Source organism: Phyllobates terribilis, unplaced genomic scaffold, assembly GCF_046119375.1.
Source record: "Phyllobates terribilis strain yellow unplaced genomic scaffold, ASM4611937v1 Scaffold_2__4_contigs__length_985480577, whole genome shotgun sequence".
In the NCBI taxonomy this organism is placed as follows: Eukaryota; Metazoa; Chordata; class Amphibia; order Anura; family Dendrobatidae; genus Phyllobates; species Phyllobates terribilis.
Window position 1 is genome coordinate 518,871,714 of NW_027362762.1, and position 19,383 is coordinate 518,891,096.

Below are 19,383 nucleotides of genomic sequence, written 5' to 3' on the forward strand. Positions count from 1 at the left end.
CATCAAGAGAATGCCAAGAGTGTGCAAAGCAGTCATCAAAGCAAAAGGTGGCTACTGTGAAGAGCCTAGAATATAAGACATATTTTCAGTTGTTTCACACTTTTTTGTTAAGTATATAATTCCACATGTGTTAATTCATAGTTTTGATGCCTTCAGTGTGAATGTACAATTTTGAAAGTCATGAAAATACAGAAAAATCTTTAAATGAGAAGGTGTGTCCAAACTTTTGGTCTGTACTGTACATAGAAAACATCTCTAACTGGTCGGTAGGAGCCAGAACTCATAATGGTTTGTAGGGGATCAAATACTCATTTCTCACTGCAAAATGCAAAAAAATGTATCTAATTTATATAATGTGATTTTCTTGATTTTTTTGGGGATATTCTGTCTCTCAATGTTAAAATTAACCTACCCTTAAAATTATAGACTGTTCATGTCTTTGTCAGTGGGCAAACTTACAAAAACAGCAAGAGATCAAATACTTATTTCCCCAACTGTACATATATTTATTTTTTATTTATTTATTTATTTTTTTCTGAAAAATAATATTAGATCACATCATCATTTACGAAAGTTATATTTGCTTCCCTTTTATGCAATCCACTCTTTTTAATGTCAAAATATACACACCTCTTGATGATGATAAACAAATGAAATGAAACTAGAAAAGACAACTCTGAAAATCTTTATATTAAAATAAATATATATGGCGCTTTCCATATTTGTAAATGATAATTCCTTACAAGGTATTACAAACATATGGGACATATCTCTAGGATATCATGAATATAAAGGGCTACTAGAAATCATGCATAAAAAATCACTGTATAGTCTAAAGCCTCTCCGATACACATTAGATGGTGGTCAGCTGAATGATTCTTCAGCCCCTCGTTCCTTCTCTCCCTTACACAGTAGTGCTTGTTCAGCTAAGCACTACAGTGTTCTTTATGAGAAAGCTGTCAACAGAACTCTGCCAGCGACTTATCTCTGGGAGAACAAAGCATTTTAAAATCCAAATTCAGACATCAACATCTTACCGACAATCAGTTGGCCCACGCCTCCATACATATTAGAGTGTCAGTCATACAGCCAACATTAGCCTAATGTTTATGGGGGTTTTAAACTGCTATGCATGAGACTTGCTTGACAAAGAGCTATCTGCTGCGAATTCCCATACAGGTACAGGTGAGCAATGCCAGCACCAACCCTGGCTGTTTAACCTGTTAGATGTCGTGATCAATAGTGATTGTGCGATTTAGAAGGTTGTGGGAGGGATGGGGCCTGCTCTCTCACCCCATTGGCACCCCTGAGAACTGAACACAGGGATATGATTGATGCCATGGCACCCGTAGGTCAAGGAATAAACTTCAGGTCTGCCAAGTACGATGGCCGGTAAATGTTCAAAATGGGGTATCGTGATGGTTTGTTTATGTTTTGGCATGTCATGGGCACTTTAAATGTGACATGACATCTGCAATCTATTCCAGACAAAATTGTGGTACAATTCTTCCCTTTTTGAAATCTGCCATGCCCAAACAGTAGTTTCTGAGCATCGATGTACTACTTGTCTATTTTAAGGCCGCATTGGCACATAGCCATTTAAGTCACTAGAGTTTGGGATCATGCTTTTATATATTTTCGATCAAATGTTAAGTACCCTATGTTTTTGTTTTACATATTAAACCATTAACCCCTTCCTAACATATGACGTACAGTTACATCATATGTCTTTCCCCTCAGATGATGGCTGAATTATTTAGCTATCATCTTCCTCTAACAGCTGCAGGTGGAGCTCCGCCCGTGGCTGTTAACTTGTTTAAGGGGTATTCTCATCTCCAAGATCCTATACGTAGTATGAGTAATAATAATAATATTAGCAAATACCTCCAATTAGAAATGTAGTATAGTTTTTCTGATTCACTATGTCTCTTTTGTCATGTGCAGGCATTGCAGGACCTTTGGTATCCATGGTTACAACCGCTCATATAGTGACAGTTACACACGTGGTCAAAATTGTTGGTACCCTTTGTTTAATGAAAGAAAAACCCACAATGGTCACAGAAATAACTTGAATCTGACTAAAGTAATAATAAATTAAAAATCTATGAAAATGAACAAATGAAAGTCAGACATTGCTTTTCAACCCTGCTTCCACAGAATTTTAAAAAAAATAAAATAAACTCATGAAATAGGCCTGGACAGGAATGATGGTACCCCTGAAAATAATGTCACAAAAGGGACATGTTAAATCAAGTTGTGTCCACTAATTAGCATCACAGGTGTCTACAATCTTGTAATCAGTCAGTGGGCCTGTATATATGGCTACAGATACTCACTGTGTTGTTTGGTGACATGGTGTGTACCACACTCAACATGGACCAGAAGAAGCAAAGGAAAGAGCTGTCACAGGAGATTAGAAAGAAAATTATAGACAAGCATGTTAAAGGTAAAGGTTATAAGACCATCTCCAAGCAGCTTGATGTTCCTGTGTCTACAGTTGCACATATTATTCAGAAATTTAAGATCCATGGGACTGTAGCCAACCTCCCTGGACATGGCTGCAGGAGAAAAATTGATGACAAATCAAAGAGACGGATAATACGAATGGTAACAAAAGAGCGCAGGGAAACTTCTAAAGAGAGTAAAGGTGAACTGCAAGCTCAAGGCACATCAGTGTCAGAGCGCACCATCCATCATTGTTTGATCCAAAATGGACTTCATGGGAGATGATGAAGTAGAACACCATTGTTGAAAAAAAATCATAAAAAAGCCAGACTGGAATTGCCAAACTACATGTTGACAAGCCACAAAGCTTCTGGGAGAATGTCCTATGGACAGATGTGACAAAAATGGAAGTTTTTGGCAAGGCACATCAGCTCTATGTTCACAGACGGAAAAATGAAGAATATCAAGAAAAGAACACTGTCCCTACTGTGAAACATGGAGGAGACTCTGCTATGTTCTGGGGCTGCTTTGCTGCATCTGGCACAGAGTGTCTTGAATCTGTGCAGGGTACAATGAAATAACAAGACTATCAAGGGATTCTAGAGAGATGTGCTGCCCAGTGACAGAAAGCTTGGTCTCAGTCACAGGTCATGGGTCTTGCAACAAGATAATGATCCAAAACACACAGTTACAACCACCCAAGAATGGCTAAGAGGAAAACATTGGACTATTCTGAAATGGCCTTCTATGAGCCCTGACCTAAATCCTACTGAGCATCTTTGGAGAGAACTGAAACATGCTGTCTGGAAAAGGCAACCTTCAAACACGAGACAACTGGAGAAGTTTGCTCATGAGGAGTGCGCCAAAATACCTGTCGAGAGGTGCAGAAGTCTCATTGACAGTTACAGGAATCGTTTGATTGCAGTGATTGCCTCAAAAGGTTGTTCAACAAAATATTAAGTTAAGAGTACCATCATTTCTGTCCAGGCCTATTTCATGAGTTTGTGTCTGTTATTACAGTACTCCTGTGAAAGCCAGCCAGCTGGCATTCATAGGCGACCCTGATTTTCGCTGTACATAGCAGTGCTATGGCACTGTTGTGTATAGCACAAGCGATACACAAAATAAATTAATCTGAGCGGTAAATATCTCAATAAGAAAAAGAACCAAAATGCCAGAATTATGTTTTTTGGTCACTGCAACATTACAATCAAATGCAATAAGAGGTGATCAACTCATCGCATCTACCCCATAATGGATAATGGTATCAGAAAAAATGTCAGCTCTGTACGCATAAAAAAAGCCCTTACACAGCCTCAGACATTTCCCAAAATGTAAAACATTACGGGAAATATTCTTGGAAAATGGTGACACAAGCAAAGTGTATACAGCAGGTGAAATAACTATTGAATATGTCACCAATTTTCTAAGTAAATATATTTTTAAAGGTGCTGTTGACATGGAATTCTCACCAGATGTCAGTAACAACCCATCCAAACCACACAGGCAAAGAAATCAAACCATAGATGTCCATAAATTAAGTTATGTGTAATAATGAAAAATGACACAGGGAAAAAGTATTGAACACATGAAGAAGAAAGGTGCAAAAAGCCATGGAAAATTATGACACCAGCTGAAATCTATCAGCAATTAGAAAGCAATCTTGCCACTTAGTGAAAAATAATATCAGCGGGTTCAACTGATGGCCTAAAAAAGATGTTTCATTACCAAGGTGCCACACAAGAAACATCTCATGATGGATAAAAACTGGGAGCTGTCTCAACACCTTCATATCCTTATTGCTGCAAAATATACTTATGGCATTGGTTACAGAAGAATTTCTAAACTACTGAAGGTTCCAGTGAGCACTGTCCGGGCCATAATAGGGAAGTAGAAAGAACATAATTTCAATAGTAATGAGAACAAATGCTCGTTACTCGAGTTTGCCTAGGGTACTCGGGTATGCATTGAGTATCGCGGATGCTCGAGTGATATGTTCGAGTCCCCGTGGCTGCATGTTTTGTGGCTGTTAGATAGCCACAAAACATGTGGGGATTGCCTGACAAACACAGGCAATCCCCATATTTTTTGTGGCTGTCTAACAGCTGTGAAACATGCAGCCGCAGGGTCTCGTACATGTCACTCGAGCACCGGCGATACTCAGTGCATACCTGAGCATCATAGGCAAGCTTGAGTAACAAGCACTTGCGCTCATCACTATATTTCACCATAAACTGGCCACAATCAGGTGCTCCCTACAAGATTTCAGACAGATGAGTGAAAAGAATTATCAGAAGAGTTGTCCAAAAGCCAAGGACTGCCTGTGGAGAGCTAGAGAAAGACCTGGAATCAACAGGTAGAATTGATTCAATGAAAACTATAAGTAATGCACTCAACCCCCATGGCCTGCATGCACGCTCACCATGCAAGACTCCATTGCTGAACAAAGAGCATGTTCAGGGGGCGTTTAAAGTTTGCTCAACAATATTTAGACAAGCCTGCGAAATACTGAGAGAATATAATCTGGTCAGATGAGACCAAAATTGAACTCTTTGGATGCCATAATACACACCATGTTTAGAAGCAAAAGGCACAGCATATCGCCCCAAAAAAACAGCATATTAACAGTGAAGTTTTGAGGTGGGAACATCATGGTGTGGGGCTGTTTTTGAGGATACGGCACTGAAAAATTTCATGTAATTAAAGGAAGAATGAATGGACAAATGTACTGAGAGATTCTTGATAAAAAATATGCTGCCATTTACATGGATGATGAAGATGGAACCAGGGTGGACATTTCAGCAAGATAATGATCCCAAATACACAGCTAAGGAAACTCTCTATTGGGTTCAAAGAAAATAAAACTGGTAGAATGGCCTAGCCAAAAAATGGCCTGGACAAAACTGTTGGAACCTTTCCAAAATTGTGGGTAAACAACTTTGTTTGAAGCATGTAATGCTCCTTCAAATTAACCTGTAGCAAGTAATTGTTGTGGACAATATGAAAATTACACCTGAAACCAGATAAAAAGAGGAGAAGTTGACTCAATCTTTGCATTGTGTGTCTGTGTGTGCAACACTAAGCATGGAGAACAGAAAGAGAACTGTCTGAGTACTTTAGAACCAACATTTTTGAAAAATATCAACAATCTCAAGTCCATCTCCAGCAATCTTTCTGTTCCTTTGTCCATGGTGCACAACATAATCAAAAAGTTTACAAGTCATGACACTGTAGAAAGTTTGCAACACAGGATAGTGGATAAACAGCCCCAAACAAGTTTCAAAGAAATTCAAGCTGTCCTGCAGGGTCAGTTTACATAATTGTCTGGGCGAATTATTCATAGACATTTGAATGAAATGAAACGCTATGGCAGTAGACCCAGGAGGACCCCACTGCCGACACAGAGACATAAAAAAGCTAGACTGCGGTTTGCCAAATGTGAGCATGCCAAAATCCTTCTGTGAAAGCGTCTTGTGGACAGATGATAGAGCTTTTTGGTAAAGCACATCATTCAGTTTACCGAAAATGGAATGAGGCCTACAAAGAAAAGAACACAGTACGTACAGTTAAATATGGTGGAGGTTCAAAGATGCCTCTGGCACTGGGTTCCTTAACTGTGTGCAACTAAGCCTCAGGCGGTTTTAATTATCTTACCTTCTCATATTAATGCAGGCTTCAGCCTAAGAGAAGATTCACACTAGATAGGCTCCCAGCAAGGAGAATCGCCTTACCGTGGCTGCCGGGTACACAAGAATTGGCCAAATTATGTATTAAAAATACTCTATTATTCCTATTTTCTAGAGCAGTAATGAATTAAAATTTCATATATTTCATATTTGCATACTATAGCGCTACAGAGTGCTAGTAATGGAAGGAAACACCAGCTCACCTGTGCTCTAGCGTCCTGAAGCGCGGAACACGAGGAACCACTTCGGAGGGCAAATATGCAAAAGGAAAGGAAACTCCAGCTGCAGGTAAGTCCAAATTCTTCTTTATTGAATTAAAAGCAGATACCAAAGCACATGTCCATAAAAGCAACACGTTTCGAACGCAAATGTTGCATTCTTTATCCAAGCTACATACAGATGGCAAAAGCCTAGTATATATATTAGTCTCCACCAATAAAACTACACACCCAAATCACATGACTCATTAAAATCAAGCAATGCTATAGGATATATAAGCAACTCCACTGCATCATGTAGGGTTGGATAATATAAATGTAGAACAACAACAACATATAGTATTGATAATAGTACAAAAAAAGAGAAAAAAAAGAGAAGAGAGGGGAATACAATAAGGAGCTATTAGTTGTAATGGAATAAAAGCTGCCTCCGCATGTTCAAGCCGGCCGGATGGCACGTGTTGAGATAATACATCCAGAAAGCTTCACGATCAAGAAGACGTCTCCGATTGTCCCCAACTCTTGGATTCATAGAAAGACACTCAATGCCATATACTTGGAAAGAAGAAGTATTTCTGTTATGGGTCTGTATAAAGTGCCTAGAAGCGCAAGATATATTGCGGTTAGTCGCATTAGCAATGTCTCTAATATGTTCCGCAATGCGTTTCTTAATTTTATGTATTGTACATCCCACATACAACATGTTGCAAATCGTACATTCAATTATGTATACAATATACTCACTATTGCAATTAATAAAGTTCCTTATCTCATGTTGTTGTGTTTTTTCTGTATTAGAGAATTCTTTTGTAACCTTTGCATATCGGCACATCCCACAGCGATTTTGGCCGCACCTAAAAAAAACCTTACAATCAAGTCAAGTGTGACGCTGTCTTTTTCGGTTAATAAAACTTGGGGATAATAAATTCCCCAAAGTTTGGGCACTTTTAGCTACCACTCTACAACCCGGTTTCAATATGTTAGCTAATATGGCATCATCATGTAAAATGGGCAAATATTTTAAAATGATATGTTTAATTTGATAAAATTGAGAACTAAATTTCAGGGAAATCACTGGTTTGTCTCTTTGGTTATTAGTTGAAACAGTGCTTTCAGGGTTACTAGTAGGCGGTGTTTGAATAAGATCAGATCTAGATTTATTCTTGACTATATCCTCCGCCCTCTTACGTGTCCAAGAGGGATACCCCCTCCTAGTTAGTTTATTCCTGCACTCCCCAATTTCATTGTCCAGCTTGGCGGCATTACTGCAATTTCTCTTAATGCGAGTAAATTCACCAACCGGTATAGATTTAATGGTAGACAGAGGATGTCCACTACTTGCATGTAAGATACTGTTACCTGCCATAGGTTTCACAAATGTGGATGTGATGATATTGCCCTCAATAATTTCCAATTTGAGATCTAAAAAAGAAATGCAGGTGGGATGAAAAAAATGGGTAAAAGACAAATTGAAGGTATTGTTGTTCAGATATGCCAGAAAATCTGGTATGGAAGATACATCGCCACTCCAGACAAAGATCAGATCGTCGATGTATCTGCCATACCAGAAAAGGTCCCGGGACCAGGGATTGGTGGAGACATACAGCATCTCGTGCTCCCAATATGACATTACCATGTTGGCGATAGATGGTGAATATCTGGCCCCCATGGAAACTCCTTTGGCTTGAAGATAGTATGCCTGCCCATACATGAAAAAGTTGTGAGTCATCAAAAATTGCGCAACAATTAATATATAATTAGATAAATCAGAAGTATAATTACTATGCTTTTGCAGATGGAAATTTAGCGCTTGCATTGCAATGTGATAAGGTATACTGGTGTATAATGACACCACATCACAACTTAGCCACGTATATTCCTTTTTCCAATTTATTTGGGCCAACTGGTCCATTACATCTCTGGAATCCTTTAGGAAGCCGGCAGATCTGTGTGCCAAAGGCGGCAGTAGTGAGTCAAACCAGTCCCCCAAATGTTCAGAAACGGATTGAACACTGGAGATAATCGGTCTCATAGGTGGAGGTATGATTCCTTTATGAGTTTTAGGCAATCCATACAGGAAGGGTAGTATGGGATAATCAACTAGGAGGAAATCCCTCTGTTTCTCAGAGATGACTCCCAAAACATACCCCTCCTGAATGATATAGTGTGTAGCAATTTTATATGAATCCAATGGGTTGGAGGAAAGTTTTTATGTGTTGTGGCATCAGACAATAATAAAAGAATCTGGGAATCATACATATTCTTATCCATGACAACCACATGTCCTCCTTTGTCTGACATCTTGATCGCGATATCCTCATTATTAATGAGCTCTTGAAGTGCTCTGTTTTGTCTTTTATTTAAGTTATTGGTGACATTATGGATCTCTGTAGACATATAAAGAGTTTTTAATTCTCGTTGAAGGTTGTCTTGAAATTTGTCCATAGCTTCCGTCCTGGACTGGACGGGATAAAAATATGGATTCTGGATTTTAAGGGAAAGTGATTGATTGAGAGAAGGTTGTTTAGATGTAGAAATTCCCTGGAGATCTTCCAGGCTGATTATTGCTTGTTGTTCTTGGAAATTAAACATGCGGTATTCATTGCATGTTTGCTCCGTTGTATAATTTTCTTGCTCCTCGGGCTCTTCCCTGAAAAAATGTCTTTTAATAGTAAGATTTCTTACAAATTTGTTAATGTCCATGAGAGTTTCAAACAGATCAAACTTCTTGTCTGGTACGAAATTGAGGCCATAAGCCAGAACTTGGAGTTGTTCTTGTGTCAATGTATACTGGGATAAATTCAAAACATTAGAAGTATCCAAATTAGAGATGCCTACTGTTAGAACCCTCCTGTTAGTTTTTTTTTCTATTTGTGGTCACATGACCTGCTGCCTATTTATTCCAGCTCCGCCCTTCTGGCTTTGCTGGACTTCAGTGTTACTTTGACTCTTAATCTAGCCAGGTGCTTTGTACCTATCTCTATAGTTTGATTGGTCCTTGGACCTCTAAGTATTTTTTGTCTGTTTGTCTTTTTGCTCCGCTACAACTTCTGCTAGGAGGTGTCCAATTTTGTCCCAGTCCTTAGTACTTTTAGGGACCCCTCCCTTATATCTATAGGTCTGCGTTCAGACTAGCTGAGGACTAAGGCGGGTCTGTTCACAAGGAACAGGTTGCCCGCTGCATCGTAGGGAATCAGCTTAGTCCTATTGTAGGGACAGTTTTCCTATCTTTCCTTAGCTCTTGTAGCAGATCATAACACCTACTTCTTGCGGCGGTTGGACATTCTTGAGATGTTTAGTGTGTTTTCTTCCGCCACGTTTGGTGCGTTTCTTCTGCGTTTTTTGTTTTCTGGAAGTAAGAAAAATCCGATTGGACATGGCTGGAATCTGTATAATTTGTGCTTGTATCCGAAGTGTCGGGATCTGATCAACTGAAGTTGACATGCAGTTTATGGGAGGATCTATTAAAGGTTGGAGTCTGCTTCAAAATGGATCTAGGCGTATACAGCGGCTTCTCCCAACGACCCCACTCATATACTTGATTGAGCTGGTAGTCCTTGCTGTCACAAATAAATGTATTTTTCTTTCTCAAGGTGATAGTATTTTCCAGTTTAGATATAGTGTGTTGTTAATTTGCGATAACATACTTTTAAAGGTGCTTTGATCGTGTTGCTCCTTGACAGATTGTTTTAAATTTTCAATTTCTGAATTTAATTTGGACAGCTTAAGATCCTCCTCTGCTATAATCAATTTGATAAGTTCTAATGAACAGTTAGTTAATATTTGATTTCATTTGGTCACAAATGTTGGAGAGTAAACAAAGGTGGGAATTTTCTTTAATCTCAGTCCTCTCGGGATCATATTCTTGTCTACATAATTTTCCAACGTTTTGTGGTCCCACCAGGTTTTAATTTCGTTAATAAGAAGTTTTTCCAACATGTGAAACTCAGCAGGAGGTGTTTCCACAGCCGTGGAACAACCAGGTTCATCAGTGGTAAAGACCTGTGCAGCTTTGCTTATACGGTCTTGTATTAAATCCGACATGTTAAAGGACTGTTAGTACGCTATGACGAGCAAAAAGATGTAATATATATACAGCAGCCAGTGCTTGTAATTTAAGAGTTCATACTCAGATTCACACTGCTGTGAAAAAAACCAAGTGAGCATGGTGTGAGGTTCAAACTGAAGTGTAATGGAAGGAAACACCAGCTCACCTGTGCTCTAGCGTTCTGAAGCCCGGAACACGAGGAACCACTTCGGAGGGCAAATATACAAAAAGAAAGGAAACTCCAGCTGCAGGTAAGTCCAAATTCTTCTTTATTGAATTAAAAACAGATACCAAAGCACATGTCCATAAAAGCAACGCGTTTCGAACGCAAATGTTGTGTTCTTTATCCAAGCTACATACAGATGACAAATGCCTAGTATATATATAAGTCTCCACCAATAAAACTACACACCCAAATCACGTGACTCATTAAAATCAAGCAATGCTATAGGATATATAAGCAGCTCCACTGCATCATGTAGGGTTGGATAATATAAATGTAGAACAACAACAACATATAGTATTGATAATAGTACAAAAAAAAGAGAAAAAGAAGAGAAGAGAAGAGAGGGGAATACAATAAGGAGCTATTAGTTGTAATGGAATAAAAGCTCCCTCCGCATGTTTTGGAGTTGTTTTGCTGCCTCTGGCACTGGGTTCCTTAACTGTGTGCAACTAAGCTTCAGGCGGTTTTAATTATAACAGGATCCTACCTTCCCATATTAATGCAGGCTTCAGCCTAAGAGAAGATTCACACTAGATAGGTTCCCAGCAACGAGCATCGCCTTACCGTGGCTGCCGGGTACACAAGAATTGGCCAAATTATATGCTAAATATTCTCTATTATTCCTATTTTCTAGAGCAGAAATTAATTCAAATTTCATATATTTCATATTTGCATACTATAGCGCTACAGAGTGCTACTTTATTTGTTAGTTATATATGGAGATGGCTACTCTTAGTAAGCACCTGTACACACCTGTTTTCTGTTTGGAAGTGATGGTCAGTCTTTTGATATTTGACTGTGTGGAAGGAATCATTAAATCTGAAGATTACCAAAGGATTTTGGGTCGCAATGTAGTGCCCACTGTCAGAAAGCTGGGTTTGCGTCCTAAGTCATGGGTTTTCCAGCAGGACAATGACCCCAAACATACTTCAAGAGCACCAAGAATTGGATGGAAACAAAGTGCTGGAGAGTTCTGAAGTGGCCAGCAATGACTCCGGATCTAAATCACATTGAACACCCGTGGAGAGATCTTAAAATTACTGTTGGGGGAAATCATCCTTCAAATATGAGAGACCTGGAGCAGTTTGCAAAAGAAGAGTGCTCCAAAATTCCAGTTGAGAGATGTAAGAAGCTTGTTGATGGTTATAGGAAGTGATTGATTGCAATTATTTATTCCACAGGGTAGTGCAACCAAATATTATTTTGAGGGTGCCAACAATTTTGTCTAGACCCTTTTAGGGGTTTTGTATGAAATTATGTCCAATTTGCCTTTTTTCTCAAGTTTTTTTTGTGTTGTTAAAATACACACAAAGGAAATAAACATGTGCATAATAAAACGTGTAATTGCAATCATTTTTTGGGAGAAATACTTCATTTTCTGGAACAATTTAATTGGTGTCAACACTTTCAGCCATGACTGTATATATATATAGTAGTGTTCAAAATAATAGCAGTGTGTTCAAAAACATGAGTTAAGCACAACATCTTAATACTAGTTTTTATTTCCATGCATTGGGAACATTACACACTGTTTTCTAATTCACAACCTATAGAGAAATGTATATAATTTTTAACTACTTTACAGAAAATAACAAAAAATGAACATTGGGCTGTTCTAAAAAATAGTAGTGTCTGCATTTGTCTTTACAAACTCACAATATGTACCTTTTTTTGAGGATTTAGCATTCCTGAGAATCACTAACATAATATTTAGTTGTATACCCACAGTTTTTTAGAACTGCTTCACATATACTGTATACATATGTGACACAAAAACTAAATTGCTTAAAAATACAACATTTATTGAATCAATAGATATAGTAAAATATACATAGAAAGATAAAATGGGGAAAGGATAACACAATAGAGAGGTTACTGGGTAGGACAATAATTGTAGTATGATTTTTACATTACATGATCAGTTTCTATATACCAGGCAAGACATAAATTTGCAACCTGTTTTTAAATAAAGTCTGCAATAAAGTGCATAGTGCTAAAGATAGACTCCATAAATAAAAATAAAAGGTGCTACATCATAAGTTAGTGAACGTGGTATACAAAGATAGAATGTATAATGATAATAAAGTTTGTACTGACCCAGATAGCCAAATCCAACGCGCCTTTCGCCAGGGGGGCTTTGACGAGGATGTGATGTCAGAAGGTAAATGGAGGGTATTTATCAGGAGCCGGACCAATGAACAGTGTGTGTGGTAATTATATTATGTATATTTATTGGGACATGGCGCCATGTTTGGTATGCCTCACACCGCTGCCCCGTACTGAGCTGCGACTCCTAGGAGCGCAGAGCAGGCGGGGGAGCCAGGTGTCGGCGTGCGTGTCATTGTGGAACGCAAAACCGGAAGTGATGTAATACACGTCATATGAGGGGAGTGAAACAGCAAGTGCGTTCCACGGTGGAACGCATACGTGATCAAGAGACGCCAGTGTAGCGATAGGAGACAGAAACGTCAGAGAAAAGAAAAAAAGGGAATTGTGAATGTGTGAAAGATGTGAATAAACAATTGTGAATAGTAGTGTAAAGTATGATATGTAACGGATGCTACTAATGGACAGTGATGTGGGAAATATGAAATATAGTAGACAAAAGTGTATGTAAGTGCATGTGTATATGAGTGATGATACTGAGCCAAAGAGGGGTGTAGTGATGATGTAAAGGGACGTGAATAGAATATAAAGTGAATAGAGATAAATATAATGAAATCATGTAATATGATAGAAGAAAAATAAGTGTGAATGTGAAAAGATGTGTGAGGCATGAACAAAAACAAGCGTACATGAGAGATAGAAATGAGAGTATATGAGGACATGTAAACAGAAAATATAACCGCATAATAAAATGGCACGTACAATAAATACATAAAAATTAGTGTTGAGCGAGCACTAAAATGCTCGGGTGCTCGAAGCTCGGGCCGAGCTCACTGTGATACTCGGGTGCTCGACCCGAGCAACGAGCCCAATGTTAGTCTATGAGAGACCCGAGCATTTTTGCGGCGGCTCCCCCGGCAGTCTGTAGACAGCCTAAAAAGTGCCCAAAACGATAGTGACAGTGCTCAAATGACATGGGGACAGCATGGGGATCGCCTCTGGAAGCATTTCTGACCCCCAGGTCACTGCTGTCAACAACGTGGTCAGAGGTATTAAGCCACTTTTACAGGCTCACAATAAAACATTCAAAAACGAAACTGAAAGTGCTTTCCTGTGAAATATGTTAACCTCTTAACGACCTTGGGTCTCTCTGTTTTTGTGTTTTCCTTTTTTGCTCCCCTTCTTCCCAGAGCCAGAACTTTTTTAATTTTCGTTCAATATGGCCATGTGAGGGCTTATTTTTTGCGGGACGAGTTGTACTTTTAAACACCATCACTGGTTTTACCATATCATGTGCTGGAAAATGGGAAAAAAATTCCAAGTGCAGTGAAACTGCAAAAAAAATGCAATTCCACAGTTGTTTTTTGGGTCCTTTTTTTACCACGTTCACAGATTGCTAAAACTGACCTGCCATCATTATTTTCCAGGTCGTTACAAGTTCATAGACACCAAACATGTATAGGTTCTTTTTTATTTAAGTGGTGAAAAAAAAATCCAAAGCTTGCTAAAAAAACAAAAAAAAAATGACGCCATTTTCCGAGACCCTTAGCTTCTCCATTTTTCGGGATCTGGGGCTGGGTGAGGGCTTATTTTTTGCGTGCCAGGCTGATGTTTTTATTGATACCATTTTGGGGTAGATCCGATGTTTTGATCGCCCGTTATTGCGTTTTATTGCAAAGTTGTAGCGACCAAAAAAACTTAATTCTGGCGTTTAAAATTTTTTTCTTGTTACGCCGTTTACTGATTGTATTAATTCTTCTTTTATATTGATAGATCGGGCGATTCTGAACGCGGCGATACCAAATATGTGTATGTGTTTGTTTTTTTATATATATATATTTTATTTTGAATGGGGCGAAAGGGGGGTGACTTAAACTTTTATATATTTTTTATTTTTTTTATATTTTTAAAAACTTTTTTTTTACACTTTCTGCTTGCTTCTATAGTCTCCAGAGGAGACTAGAAGCAGCAGTTGTCTGATTGCTTCTACTGCATACAAGCGATGAGCAGATCGCTTGTATGCAGGAGAAATGCTCTCTTGCTATGAGCGCTGACCACTAGGTGGCGCTCATAGCACTTGAGACATGACAACCACAGGCGTCTGCTGCAGACCCTGAGTTGTCATGCCCACCCATTGGTGACCCGCGATCACGTGACGGGGTCACTGTGGGCGGGGCTTAGGACTCCCGGAAGCGCGAGTTAAATGCCACTGTCAGAGATTTAACATGTTAACAGCCGCGGGTGGATTGCGATTCTAATAATCAGCTGACATGTGCTCACTTCAGTGCGGGCTCACCGCCGGAGCCCCCGCTTAACCGGCCTTCCCGACCTGGTGCGTACTATTACTGACCAGGTCGGAAAGGGGTTAAGGAACATCCTTTCCAGGGTAAAGACTTGTGTATAAGGTAAAATAAATAACCAAAAACAAAAATACTCCTCCACACCTTGGGCTATGTTCACAAGTAGCATTTTTTATGCGTTTTTGCACGTTTGTATTGCTTTCAACCGTGACAAATGCATTCACCGGGAAATGTCATTTTAACATTTTACAACCTTATCTGGCCATGTGCTGTGTGACACATGCATACAGTGCTAAAAAGACATGGGAACAGCATGGGGAAGACCCCTGGAAGCATCTCTGACACCCAGGTCACTGTCTAAAAGTGTGCCCATCAGAAGTGATCCTTGCCGCATCAGAAGATGCAGACTTGCAACTATCCCCGTGCAAGTCCTTGTCCCAGGGCAGTGTTCAATTGTACCTCCCCCATAACTTGCAATACAAGCGCAAGTATGCAGCCTGCCACCCACCCACCCCCAGGCTGCAATATCATACTGCTAGCTTGCTTGCACTTGAAATTGGGCCTTTTAGGCATGTGGAGGTGGAATCTGGCCACCACGTCATGGCTGCGTCGGTAGCCTGGTATCCATACTCAGTCCCCAGCCGCCCGGCGGCCGGGTGTCCACGCTTGGTCCCCAGCCGCCAGGGGGCGGCCGGGTGTCCATACTCAGTCCCCAGCCGCCCGGCAGCCGGGTGTCCACGCTTGGTCCCAAGCCGCCAGGGGGCGGCCGGGTGTCCATACTCGGTCCCCAGCCGCCCCGCGGCCGGGTGCCCACACACAGTCCCCAGCCGCGTGGGGGGTGGCCGGGTGTCCATAAACGGTCCCCAGCCGCCCCTATTTGTCCCGGTGCGCCTTATACACAAGCGCGCATGCCAAAACATTACCTGTGCCCTCCCCAGTGCATTTAGTGGGAAGGACAGCCTAACCACAAACACGTGGACAAGTGAATGTGGCCAGGAATGGTCCATCTCACTGACGCCTTCACACTGGGTTAATATTGTGGAAGCCGGGACACAGTTGGACACTGGGATGCAACACGTCCTCCAGACATAGAGGATTGCGGATCCTGGGTCAATCAGGCTTCAACACAAAGTTCAGAAGGTAGACAGCAGCAGTGGTCGGCCTCCTACACAACGAGTAAATTATTCATGATCATGAGGCCATCCACCTCCTTAGCTTTCTGTTCCTTGGAATGCAAGCGCATGTATGTAGTAGCAGCTAGGCCTGAGGTGGTCAGTGTTTTGGCGCATATTCTACCTCCTTCGAGGATTGCTGGATGTTTTCCTGCTACTATCCCAGTTCTATGACTCCCGTTAAAACAAAGCTTCAGGTGATAAATGATGGATGAGGTGGTGGCAAAGGAGAAAGAGCAGGAGGAACAGGGACCATTCACATCAATATCAGGCCAGTCAACCACACATGTCTTGTAGGATATGTTTCTGTACCAAAAGGAGCGGTTCAGCTACACAGTTACAAGGCATACAGTGAATGCAATGCCTACCAAAAATTTCGAGGCACTCCAATACCCCTTGGAAGTGACATGGAGGTCAGAGGGCCTTAACTAAACCATTTTTTCCATTTATAGCAACTGGGTCTCCTGTACACTGTTGGCCTAAGCAGGGAATGGAAGGCTTTCCAAAAATTATTAGGCACTGCAATGCCCCTTGAAACATACGTGGATTACAGCGTATTAAAAACCTTCTACTCATTATTGGGGAGTGGGTCTCCCTTAGTGTTCGCCTATGCATTGAAAAGCAAAAGCTGACAAAAATTAGGAGGAAATGCAATGCCCATTGCAAGAGTCGTGGAGGTTAGAGGTAATTAAAAACAACATGTCAATGCCCCTTGGAAGAGCTGTGGAGTTCAGAGTGGTTTAACAAGACGGTTTTAATGCCCCTTAGAAGAGACGTGGAGTTCAGAGTGGTTTAACAAGACAGTTTTAATGCCCCTTGGAAGAGATGTGGAGGTCACAGTAGCTTAACAAGATGGTTTTAATGCCCCTTGGAAGAGACGTGGAGTTCAGAGTAGTTTAACAAGACAGTTTTAATGCCCCTTGGAAGAGTGGTGGAGGTTACAGTGGAATAAAAAGACAATATCAATGCCCCGTGGAAGAGACGAGGAGGTCACAGTAGCTTAACAAGATGGTTTTAATGCCCCTTGGAAGAGACGTGGAGTTCAGAGTGGTTTAACAAGACAGTTTTAATGCCCCTTGGAAGAGTGGTGGAGGTTAAAGTGGAATAAAAAGACAATATCAATGCCCCGTGGAAGAGACGTGGAGGTCACAGTAGCTTAACAAGACGGTTTTAATGCCCCTTGGAAGAGTGGTGGAGGTCGCAGTGGAATAAAAAGACAATATCAATGCCCCTTGGAAGAGTGGTGGAGGTTACAGTGGAATAAAAAGACAATATCAATGCCCTGTGGAAGAGACGTGGAGGTCACAGTAGCTTAACAAGACGCTTTTAATGCCCCTTGGAAGAGTGGTAGAGGTCGCAGTGGAATAAAAAGACAATATTAACGACCCTTGGAAGAGACATGGAGGTCACAGTAGCTTAACAAGACGATTTTAATGCCCCTTACAAGAGCCATGCAGTACAGCATATTAAAAACATTATTCCCATTATTGGGGAGTGGGTCTCCCATAGTCTTTGCCTATGCCTTCCAAGCAAAAGCTGACAAAAATTAGGAAGGGGGAACTTGCAATGTCCCTTACAAGAGCCATGCAGTACAGCATATTAAAAACATTATTCCCATTATTGGGGAGTGGGTCTCCCATAGTCTTTGCCTATGCCTTCCAAGCAAAAGCTGCCAAAAATTAGGACAGATGAAATTGCAATGCTGGCAACATGGACCACGGTCACCCTGGTGGTATAGTGGTCGTGGAGGCTGAGGATAAGGAGAAGAGCAAAAAACAGCCGAAATAAGGAAGCGTATACCCATGTGTGGGTGTGAAGCGATGCATGGGAATACACCTCCCGAAATAACACAGTGGATTTGACTTTATGTTACTCTGCTGTCATTTGGTGGTGATGAGAAGTCTGGCCCAATCCAGCCCTTGTTCATTTTGATAAGGGTAAGCTTGTCAGCATTGTCAGTTGACAGGCGAGTGCGCTTATCAGTTATAATTCCCCCAGCGGCACTAAAAACACGCTCCGATAACACGCTAGCGGCAGGGCAGGCCAGGACCTCCAAGGCGTACAGAGTGAGTTCATTCCAAGTGTCCAGCTTGGATACCCAAAAATTAAAAGGCACAGAGGAATCACGGAGGACGTTGGTACTCCCTCACCATCTTTTGAAACTTTCCACTCCTTGTGAGAGTACCCTGCGCCTCAGGGCCTGTAAGCTGGGCAGGTCTCAGAAAGCTGTCCTAGAACATTGACAGTGTTCCCCTGCCTCTGCTGGATTGGAGTTGCGTTTCTCTCGCCTGTATGCCTTAGTTGGGCAGCGAACTGTCACCTCTGCCGCTACCGTGTTCAGATGGGAATTTTTTTAATAGTTCTGCAGCAAGGGCCTTCTGGTACTGCCCCATTTTTGTAGACCTCTCTAACTCAGGAATAAGAGAGTGAAAGTTCTCCTTGTAGAGGGGTTCTAAAACTGTCATCAACCAGTAATGACTGTCACCCAACATTTTGACAATGCGAGGGTCACGGTTAAGGCAGCGTAACATAAAGTCAGGCATGGGTGCCAGACTGGTAACGGGCAAGACTTCCGTGTCCTCACCAAGATGACGACTGATAGTGTTGAGCGATCACTAAAATGCTCGGGTGCTCGAAGCTCGGGCCGAGCTTACTGTGATACTCGGGTGCTCGACCCGAGCAACGAGCCCAATGTTAGTCTATAAGAGACCCGAGCATTTTTGCGGCAGCACCCCCGGCAGTCTGTAGAAAGCCTAAAAAGTGCCCAAAACGATAGTGACAGTGCTCAAAAGACATGGGGGCAGCATGGGGATCGCCCCTGGAAGCATTTCTGACCCCCAGGTCACTGCTGTCAACAACGTGGTCAGAGTTATTAAGCCACTTTTGCGGGCTCACAATAAAACGTTCAAAAACGAAACTGAAACGGTTTTCCTGTGAAATATGTTAAGGAATTTCCTTTCCAGGGTAAAAACTTGTGTATAAGGTAAAATAAATAACCAAAAATACTCCTCCACACCTTGGGCTATGTTTACAAGTAGCATTTTTCATGCGTTTTTGCACTTTTGTATTGCTTTCAACCGTGACAAATGCGTTCACCGGGAAATGTCATTTTAACATTTTACAACCTTATCTGGCCATGTGCTGTGTGACGCATGCATACAGTGCTGAAAAGACAAGGGATC

The 19,383-nt window shown here is 41.1% G+C and overlaps 1 long non-coding RNA gene across 1 annotated transcript; it reads right to left on the reverse strand.

Annotated features, from left to right (window-relative positions):
• Window positions 1-6,567: 6,567 nt before the first annotated feature.
• LOC141252851 (uncharacterized) lies at window positions 6,568-7,773 on the reverse strand. Its single transcript, XR_012314129.1, has 3 exons — window positions 7,709-7,773; window positions 7,094-7,203; window positions 6,568-6,948 (listed from the first exon to the last, which is right to left on the reverse strand). It is a non-coding gene; the product is annotated as an uncharacterized lncRNA (long non-coding RNA).
• Between the last annotated feature and the right edge of the window lie 11,610 nt (window positions 7,774-19,383).